Raw genomic sequence first — 10,940 nt, 5'->3', positions numbered from 1 at the left:
ACCTAAGGTACCAGCTAGGGTTTATGCACTGGATCACCAACAGAAACCCGATGCGACTGAGGTGGTTGAATGTACAATTCCTATTTTTCACCGCTTAGCTAAGATTTTAATTGATCCGGGTGCGACTCATTCTTTTGTGAACCCTAATTTTATGAGTGGAATAGACTTGAAACCAATTAAGTTACCTTACGACTTGGAGGTTAAAACGCCTATTGGGGATCAAAATCTAATCGCTTACTTGGTGTATAGAGATTGTGAGATCTGGGTTGGAGAGCGGAAATTACAGCGATCAAGGGATATGATGTGATCCTAAGAATGGACTGGTTAGCCCGTTACAATGTCCAATTGAATTGTAAGACGAATATTGTAGAATTGTGCATTCCGGGAGAGGCAACCTTGAAATTGGATGTAAGGGGTATATTAGTCTCATCTGCACTTATCTCAGGGATCCGGGCTAGAAAAATGTTAAGTAAAGGAGTTCAGGGTTATTTGGCTTTTCTAATCAATACTCCTAGTGATAAAGTGAAATTGGAAGATATGCCTATAGTGAAGGATTATCCGGATATTTTTTCTGAAGAGTTAGAGTCTTTACCCCCGAAAAGGGACATAATTTTTAGATTGATGTGACTCCGGGAGTAGCACCTATCTCTAAGACGCCATATAGAATGGCTCCGACTGAATTGAAGGAATTAAAGCTGCAATTGCAAGACTTGTTGGAACGGAGTTTTATAAAGGAAAGCAATTCGCTGTGAGGAGCACCGATCTTGTTTGTTAAGAAGAAAGATTGGAGTTTAAGGTTGTGTATAAATTATCGAGACTTGAATGAAATTACTATTAAGAATAAGTACCCATTGCCCTACATTGATGAACTGTTTGACTAATTGCAAGGGGCGATAGTATTTTCAAAATTGAATTTGAAACAGTGTCATTATCAATTGAGAATTTTGGAAAAAGATATACCCAAGACTGCTTTTAACTCAAGGTATGGGCACTTTGAATTTGTCGTAATGCCATTTGGGTTAACGAATGCACCTGCTGCTTTTATGGATTTGATGCATAGGGTTTTTAAGCCTTATCTGGATCAATTTGTGGTGATCTTTATTAATGATATTTTAGTGTACTCTAAGAATGTGGAGAATCATGAAAAACACTTGAGAATTATTTTACAAACCCTGAGAGAACACCAATTAAATGCTAAGTTCAGTAAGTTTAAATTTTGGTTGAGGGAAGTGACTTTCTTAGAACACATAATTTTTAAGGATGGGATTAAAGTGGATTCAGCTAAAGTTGAAACTGTTTCAAAGTGGAAACGACCGGAAAACCCTACTGAGATCCGGAGTTTTATTGAATTAGCAGGGTATTATGGGAGATTTATCCAGAATTTTTCTAAAATTGCTGGACCCATGACTGAATTGACCAAGAAAAGTGGGAAGTTTGTTTGGAGTCCTAAATGTGAGGAGAGTTTCCAGGAATTGAAGAGACGTTTGATAAGAGCGCTTGTGTTAGCTCTGCCAAATGGAAAGGATAGATTTGTGGTCTATACAGATGCTTCTAAGGAAGGATTGTGATGTACTCTAATGTAAAATGATAAAGTGATAGCCTACGCCTCTAGGAAATTGAAACCACATGAAGGAAATTATCCGACTCATGACTTGGAGTTAGCGGCTGTAGTGTTTGCCTTAAAGAAATGGAGACACTATTTGTATAGAGTGACACTCGAGATATTTACCGACCACAAAAGTTTTAAGTACTTATTTTCGCAAAAAGAGTTGAATTTGGGGCAACGAAGGTGGATGAAATTCTTGGAAGATTATAATTGCACGATAAAGTACCATCCAGGGAAGGCCAATGTAGTGACCGATGCTTTGAGTCGTCAAGTACAAGTGGCCGGATTAATGATTAAGGAATTTCATTTGTTAGAGAAAATTAGTTATTGAAATTCTAGACCTGAACCGAGAAAGGTAATTTTGGAGAATATAGTAGTGAATTCTACTTTGTTGGAACGTATCAAGAAATCTCAGGAAAAGGACGTCGAAGTGCAAAAATGGTCGGAAAAAGTTGAAAAAGGAGAAAAGTCGGATTTCAATTTGAAAACAAATGGTATTTTGAAATTTCAGAATCGGATAGTAGTGCCAAAAAATGAAAGGCTTAAGAAGAAAAGTTTAGAAGAGTCACACCGATCGAAGTTTACGATACACCCTGGAGGGAATAAAATGTACCAAGACTTGAAGGACTTGTATCGGTGGGAGAGCATGAAAAAGGAAATTACTCAATTTGTTCAGACTTGTTTGACTTGTCAACAAGTAAAAGCCGAACATCAGAAACTATCGGGACTTTTGCAACCTTTGAAAATACCCGAGTGAAAATGGAAAAATATCACTATGGATTTTGTATCCGGATTACCAAGGACACAAAGAGACCATAATGCTATTTGGGTGATAGTGGATAGACTGACCAAATCGGCTCATTTTCTGTCGATCAATATGAAATACCCATTGGAGAAGTTAGCTAAGTTGAACTTGGATGAGATCATCAGATTACATGGAATACCTGTAAGTATCATGTCCGATAGATATCCAAGATTTGTTTCAAGATTTTGGCAGAAGATGCAGAAAGTGTTGGGGACTAAGTTGAACTTCAGTACTACATACCATCCCCAAACCAATGGACAGTCTGAGAGGACAATTCAAACCCTTGAGGATATGTTGAGAACTTGTGCTTTGGATTTTGGAGATAGTTGGAGTAAGTTTTTGATGTTGGTGAAATTTGCCTATAATAATAGCTTCCACTCTTCTATTCAAATGACTCTGTATGAAGCACTTTATGGTCGAAAGTGTAGAATCCCGATTTGTTGGGATGAAGTAGGAGAACGAAAGATCTTAGACCCGACTACAGTGCCTTGGATTGAAGAAACTAATGAGAAAGTAAAATTGGTACGTCAGAGGATTCAAACCGCACAGAGTCGTCAAAAGAGTTATGCGGATAATCGGAGGAAAGACTTAGAATTTGCGGTTGGAGATATAGTATTTCTTAAGATTATACCTCTGAAAGCAAGTTTAATGTTTGGGAAGGGAAAGAAATTACAACCGAGATTTGTAGGACCTTATAAAATTATCCAACGCGTGGGGAATGTAACATATAAGTTAGAATTGCCACCGAGTTTATCTCGGATTCACAACATGTTCCACGTGTCTATGCTTAAGAAGTACCATTCAGACCCTTCTCATATTTTGCAACCAGAAAGTGTTGAAATTGATGAGACCTTGACCTACGAGGAGAAACCGGTAAAGCTTCTGGATAGGAAGGTGAAAGAATTGAGAAATAAGCAGATACCCTTAGTAAAAGTTCTCTGGAGGAACCACGATCTTGAGGAAGCGACTTGGAAAGTTGAAAAGGCAATTTGAGAAAAGTATCCATGCTTGTTCGCAGATCAAGGTAAATTTCGAAGACAAAATTTTCTTAAGGGGGAGAGGATGTGAGGATTCACAAAATTTACTTATTTAATTTCCTATTTCTAGCTTATTTAAATATTTATTTGGCTAATTGCCCTGAATATTATTTTCTAATCTCTTTGGACCTAATTACATGGATCTATAACTTAATTATATTTTTAAAGTGATTTGTTTCAAAATTTAATTTTTGAAAACTAGTTAAGTGAGAATAGTGAATGCGCGTTTGGAAGCAATAACCGATTTGAGGATATTATGGGGTTGAAAAATTGGAGACATGTACATTAGTTTTAAAATAGATATTTTTATGTTTAACTATTCAAATGTTAGTTAGTTATATTATCGTTATAAGAATTTCTCGGAAGGTTCACTTTATCGCGCTTAAATCGGAAGTACGCCTTTTTACGCGCGTGATTTAATTGAGGGACTTTAGACCATTATTTTTAGACTATTAAGATTGAATAATATTAATATGATTACAAGTGCACTAGTTAAATAAACTCGAGAGGAATTGAGCACGAAACGGGCGCGAACGCGCACCATTGAAGGGTTGACTTTTGGACAAATTGTGGCCACACCTTTTAGCTTCTCTTGGAAGCTTCATTTGCATTGCACATTCTTTTTCTCCAGCTCCAAACAGCCGTGCACCCTCAAGAGCAAAGAACCAAACTTGCTTCATCAATTTCTTCTTCATTTCTTGCACCAATCCTTCACTATTTCACACCAAAATTTGACAACACTTAGCTAATCACTTGGTGAACCACTCAAGCTATAAAAAGGGGCTGTTTTCCATGATTTTCTTGAGCATTTTTGGACTGAAATTTCTGCCTTGGTTCATCTAAACAAGTAGGTGATGATCAACCTTGAAAATCTTGATTTATGGAAGTTCTATTGCACATATAAACTCATGCATGCATGTGGGTAACTTTATTTATGTTGAAAAGTTATTGTGTGGGCTCTATGAATTACCACTATGGTTGGATGGACTGATTTGTTGTGTTTTGATGATATTAATGTTGGTTTAGTGCTTAAATTAGTGGAAATGAGTGATATTATGGATGAAAGTTCAAAGGGGAGTGAGGACGAGAATTTTCCATTTCTGCCCCTGTGTTGTCCGTGACCCATAGGGTGATTTTTTGTGGTTCTAATGACTTTTTTGTGATGTATATATGTTGTGAGGGTTGTGTAGAAAGTTTCATCAAAAAATAACGTGATTTGGTTGGCCAAAAGTTGTGATTTTGGAAGTTCGGCAAAACTGGAAATTTTCCCGTCACTACTCTGGCAGTGTTTTTCAAACGGTCATAACTTTTTACTCCGATATCGAAATTAAGTGCCGTTTATGGCACTGGAAACTAGATAGCCCTATATTTTCAACAGTATAAAATGTACATCTTGATTCCACTTGAGTACTCAACACCACCCATTTGAAGTTGACTGACCTGTTTCATTAGTTCACTGGAAGCTCGGTTGTAAGCAGCGAATTGATGCTCACATATGAGTTGGTTGTGGACATTGATAACGATTTCTTCTAAGAAATTGAAGCTTTATGAATATAGTTTTCAACACCACCAACAACGCTCAATTCCGAGTTGAATTGATTGAGTTGTGGCTGAAATCCAAAACTGACTTGGTGAATTCAAACCCTCTTTTGGTTAGTTTAAAGCTTTAATCTTTATTGGGACTTGTTGTTTTGAAATTCTTGGTGTTAATCACATACCGAATATATCCTGGACATCTCTTAGACATTACCTACTGAAATGGACCGTGTTTGAAGTGTTTTGTTGGCCAAACATTTTTAAAAATGGAAAACGGAACGTACAAGGCAGATTCGCCTTGGAAATTTGGAAACTTTAGTGATTCGGTTAACCATCTTTCCGTACGTATTTTTCTGCAAAATTTGGTAGAGGAATAGCCCTTATATGTTAGTGTATTTATACCAAATTTGGTGTCATTCCGAGTCCATTTCGATACTCAATCAAAGTTCCAAAATGAATGATTTAAACCTGAAAAACGGTCAAATAGGTTCAAATTTTCAGCAACTTTGAGCTATCATATCTTGGTGCCCAAAACTCCGATTCTTGATCCGTTTGTTGTGTTTTAAACCTTGTTTGCAACACTAGTTCCAAATTTCAGAGGCTGGTTCACATTGTGTGAATTCTGTCAAATTTCCAAAGTTGGCGAAAAACCAACCTCCAAACTCTCTCGCAAGCCTAAAACAGTGATTTTGAGCAAATTTTTGAATGCTCTCCGTTGGGAATCATGGAAAAGTGTATTCTAGAAACTTTTAGTACTTTGGAAGTAGTTTCCAATGGTACCAAATTTTCCAATTTTGGACTTGTAGAGAGTGAGATACGATTTTTCAAAATAAGTGCAACAAATCTGAAAATTCATAACTTAAAGGAAATGGAGTTTTTTCAAACTCTCTCTTTTCCTTTCATATCACTTGATCGTTTTACACTCAATTTCAAAGATGGAAATCAGATTTTGTTTGTGTTTTAAAATCCCACTTTTGAGTCTTGATTTACGAATAATTAAAACTCATTTTCGTGAAATTTTCTTAGATCACACAAGTGTGTAATCTTCCTTAATAATTGGGATTTTTAAGTGATAGTTTATTATTAAATGCTCAGGCGCTCAAGAGAACCCTCAAGAGGATCTCACGAGAGACGCCTAAATCCTCGTTTGTACTTGCTACTTGAATCACTCGGTGAGTATCAAGTGTGTGAAGATGTGTTAATTGTTTTGTTAAGTGAATATTTTAGAAGTGTTGGGCCGAGTGTGTACTTTATCGCACTCGTTCTCATTTAAATGGATTGTACTTGAATTTCGTAACATGAAATACTTGAATTGCTTGAAGTGACTTGTTAAGTGAATTTAAGTGAAGTGTTTAAGTGATTTTTATGCTATGGCTGCATAAGTCGATGGGAGTGAATCTCCTCGGCTCTTAAGTGTTACGTGGGGGACGCCCAAATCTCACTAGCTAACCCTGGACTCAAACCGGCATGGACTTGGTCGGGCTCCTTGGCGAACCATGAGAAAAAAAAAAAGCTTGACCTATTAAGAGGTCTTGCTTGGCATACTCGAGCTATATCACCTTATAAATGTATTGCGGGTCCGGTGTGGTATGTAAGGTGAGAAGGGGAAAGTATAAGTGAAGTTTTTCGGACTAAACCTACCCGATTGACGGAGTGTCAACTCACGGAGGTTCGTGATCGTGCAAGTGGAAAATAGCTCTTGAGAGCTCCTATATCCTTGAATTGTTTCTGGTTACTTTTCTAGCTTGAATTGTCATTTATTGAAATATTATCGCTCTACTTGTAAAATTGGGAGTGTTACTTGAACAACGTGCCTGCATGTATGTTCTTGGCCTCACGAGCATTTTGCTCACCCTGTAGATTTGTTTTCCTTAACAGAAAAGGATCGGGACTGAACCCCTTTTGAATATACTTTTGTTATAGGGTTTCGATGTAATTGACTAGACATCTTGGTGTAGGCACCAAATTTTTGATTTTTTAACTTTATTTGTTTAATTAATTTAATTTTAGCTTTATTTGTTTCAATTCTAGGGTTTTTATTTCTATTCCTATTTTTATTTTATTTTGTTCTAGTTTATTTTATTTTATTATTTATTTTTTTTTTGTTTTTTTCCTCCATATTAAATTTCAGGAAAAGAAAAAGGAAAAAAGAAGTAAAAAATGACAAGTGGAGGGGGCATGCATGGGGACAAGTGTCCCTTTGATTTTTTAACAACACATCACCTAGGTGGCAAGGTGTCTAGACACTTGTAGGATAAGGATTAGCAAGGAAAAACTATGGGGTCGGATGGAAAAAGAAAAGGGGACGGCGGATAGCGGCTAAAAAAAGGCCAGGAGAGGTTTCGGCTCAAGAGGGGAACAAAAAGAAAAATGAAAGGAGGGCTTCATCCAGAGAAAAAAAGAAGAAAAATAGAGAAAGAGGCTCTCGGTTGAGGGGAGCAAAAAAAACCAGAAAACGAATCGAACGAAAAAGAGAGGGGAATGATATGAAAATTTTTGGAAGGAAGCTTCGAGGGACGGCGGAAGGTAGGGTGAAGGCTAGAGAGGAAAAAGAAAGGGTCTGGTGACAGCTGGGAGTCTGAAGAAGAAAAAACAGAGGAAGAGCGAGAGTAAAGGGGGGGAGGAATCAGAAAACGCATGGCAAAAACAGACCAAGAAAAGGAAAAAAAATCTGGAAAAATTAGGGGGGGGAGTTCTTCGTTGTGAGGCAAAAGCGAGAGAGAGCTAGAGGGTAGACGGCTAAAAAGGAAAAAGAAACCAAGCAACGGGAAAAAAAAACAGCACAAGGGGGAAAATAGGGGCGGCGGACGGAGTAAAAAAAAGGTCTAGGAAGGAAAAGAAAAATCAAACAGAGGGTAAGAAAAGAGGGAAAGGGGGACGTCGGCGAAAAAGCAAGGGAAATTTCGAACAGACTGAGAGTGAGGCAAGCAAGGAAAAGGAGGAAATTAGCTACGGAAAAACAGAGCAGCCGGAACTGCCACACTCGCGAACAGCCACCACCACCATCCCGTCGGAATCCGCCACTGTCATCCACGAACCTTCACCGTGAGAGACCACTGTAAGTTAATCTTCTCCTTTACAGGTCAGTCTTCATTCGAACATAAGCTTTGAAAGATTTCAGAGCATGTTTGCTGATGAACGTCCATGTCTGCCATTAGCATGTTGTTTCAAATTTTACGTCGATTGTTCATGGCCTTTTCTGTATGTTGATTAAACTGTATTCTTTTGGGTTTGCTGTAAATTGTGGGGCTGAATATAGCTTTAATTGAGTAGAAGATTAGTGAAATTTTTGACGCCCCTTACCTGTTTGATGAAATGCCTGAACCAGAAATTTGAACCAAAAAAAAGAGATTTGTATGAATTTTCTGTACGCAATCGAGAAGAGTTCTGGCTAGTGCAAAGCTGGCCAGAACCTGAGAATTCGCTAGTCGAGCAGAGGGAAAGAAAATCATTATTTCCGAAGTTGATTTCTTCCATTTTTATTGTTGTATCTTGCGATGATTTAGTGCGTTTTTTCCGCGTAAACCTGCTGAAGCTTGGAGTTTCGAAAGTTGCAGAAAGTAAAATGAAGAAGAGGGCTTCGATTCTGATTTGCATGATCTTTTTAAATTTCGTTTTGGTCCTTCAACTTTTGTACGATTTCACTATGGCTCGAATACTTCTGCAATCCAACCATTTTGCCCCTATTGAGATCTAATTTTCTTTTTCATATTTCAAAGCCATTTTTGAGCAAATAATTCCTAGAATTTAGAGTGTAATCAGTCTTTAATAAATTTTAGCAGATTTTTATATTGTTGGGTTTAGTAAGAATAGTTGGAGGATTAGACTAAGTTTGGTTGTTGGTTTATTATTTTGGAGTTTTGGTTTGGGCCAAGGGGTAGAGGCCCATCAGTTTTGTTAGCAAATTTTGGGTTAAAAAATAATAGATTGGCCCGCTCTTTTTGCTTGGACTTAAGATGGGCTAAACAATCTGTTTTGCTTGGGTTTCGGTTGGGCTAGGAGGGTTTCAGCCCAAACAAATAAAGAAAAGGGCCCAATGGCCTGTTAAGTTAAGAAGCATGATGACGAAATTTCATTCCAGTCCCCTAACTTTCGGATGTTTTCACTATGGCCCTACAAACTTTCAATTTCATTCAATTGGGTCCTTACTTTAATTGCAAATGAGTCCTTGAACTTTATTTTTCTTTAATTTTGGCCCCAAAATTTTGTCAATCTTTGCAATCAAGTCCTTTCTTCTTTTAACTTCTTAAATGTGGGTTGTCTACATGATTTAATTGATTCAAATTCATGTTTATTTTTATCCTTTGTGATTATTTGCCAAATAAATTGGTACCTTGACCTTTTCTTTTATTTTGGAGGATAAATAAGCGATTTCACTCCATTAGGGCTCCAAATCAAGGGAGGTACATCCTATCCCTTATTTCTCACTTTATTTGACCCTATGTGTTTATGTGATTTATGTGCTCAATTGCATGTCTTTTGAATGTTTTCATTTTATTTATTTATTTATTTATCCACTTTATTTGTTTTAGTCATTTTCAATTTCGATCATTTGAAAGGCACTTGAATGCCAAAGTTGTAATAGCTAGGTTATTTTATTTTTATTCTGTTTCCCCTCTTAGATTGTAGTAGGCTTCCCCCCGAATGTAATAGATAGGGATTTATTCGTTTTATTTTTGCTGTGTGTGATTTGCATGCCTATGTGCTATTTTATGTGTTATCCGCTTTGCTAAGGCCGTGCATCAGATATCAGTTGCTATTGTGCTATGTAGTCTTCTGTGATTTATGTGTTTATTTGTTTATTTTGTTTATCTGATTTCTTAGCTATAATAAATGCATGTCTCACAACTAGTCAATGCAGATGTGATTCCTTCCGTACCACACTAGTCCAACGCTAAGTTGTTGGCTCTTTGTTCCGATTTTCACTAGTCATATGCTAGTGAGCGTTCATAGAACATGGCTAGTCCAATGCTAGACCTTAGGGAAGTCCTTCGTTAGATCATGTTTGCGATGATTACATTACATACTTCATGCATATTTTTTCCATTTTAGGATTTATCAATTTCAATAATATTCTTAATAAATACCTTATCCTATGTATATATAACATTTTAGATTTGCGTCTGATTTAGGAATTAGGGGGGAGAATTGTGCATTTTGCGGATTAGACTAGAGATAGCTTGGATATGGGATATGGACGATTTGGCTTTTTCTTAGCTTAGCAGCTCTTATTCCCTTCTATTAAAAGGGAAAATTGAGTCACGAGCATTAGTCCCCCGTACCCGACATGATGCATTCCTTTAAGACATGTATATTTTTATAATTATTTTATCCTATTCCTCTTCTTAGAGTCTCATATTTTTGCACTATTCGTGATTTCTTCGAAGAGTCTTCATTGGGCATCACAATTAATGTGATTGGCACCATTCAAGCTTTGAAGAGAAATTTTGCCCCCCGATACCCTCCTAGGTCTAGGGTTGCATTCATATAGCACGTCCAAATGTGATAAATCTTTTGGTTAAAATAAGAAAATCCTTGACTAAATCGCGCAACTAGTCTTGGCTAGGTTGAGAGGGTGCATTGGATTCTTATCCTTGCCTTCCCTTTCTTCAAATGAGACTCCCGAATCTTTCTCTGATTTTCGTAGACTTGGAGTCGTTTAAAAAGGGTTTTCTACTTTTTTTTCTTTAAAATTCATTTTTAGGTGACTTGGTACGCCTTAACTCTATACCAAGTGGCGACTCCATTTTTCATTCAAAAACCCTTTTTAAACTATATTTTGGGTCAAATCGTCGCATTTTCAAATTCCATTTAGACCCATGTTTTTCATTCATTTTTTGAATCAAAAATTCACTTTTTAAACCATTTATTTTTCTTATAAAAAATGGGGCGTGACACTTGGTTGTTGTATATTTTGGGAAATGATGTATCTTTTGAGAATCCGATGTAAGGATTG

General features: G+C 37.0%; 1 pseudogene; it reads left to right on the top strand.

Annotated features, from left to right (window-relative positions):
- LOC113760036 overlaps positions 1 to 10,940 on the top strand; it is a 105,333-nt pseudogene that overhangs the window by 8,531 nt on the left and 85,862 nt on the right.

Source organism: Coffea eugenioides, chromosome 2 (assembly GCF_003713205.1).
Source record: "Coffea eugenioides isolate CCC68of chromosome 2, Ceug_1.0, whole genome shotgun sequence".
NCBI classification, from domain to species: Eukaryota; Viridiplantae; Streptophyta; class Magnoliopsida; order Gentianales; family Rubiaceae; genus Coffea; species Coffea eugenioides.
Note: the sequence above shows the minus strand (reverse complement) of the source record. Positions and strands in the feature narration are given on the sequence as shown.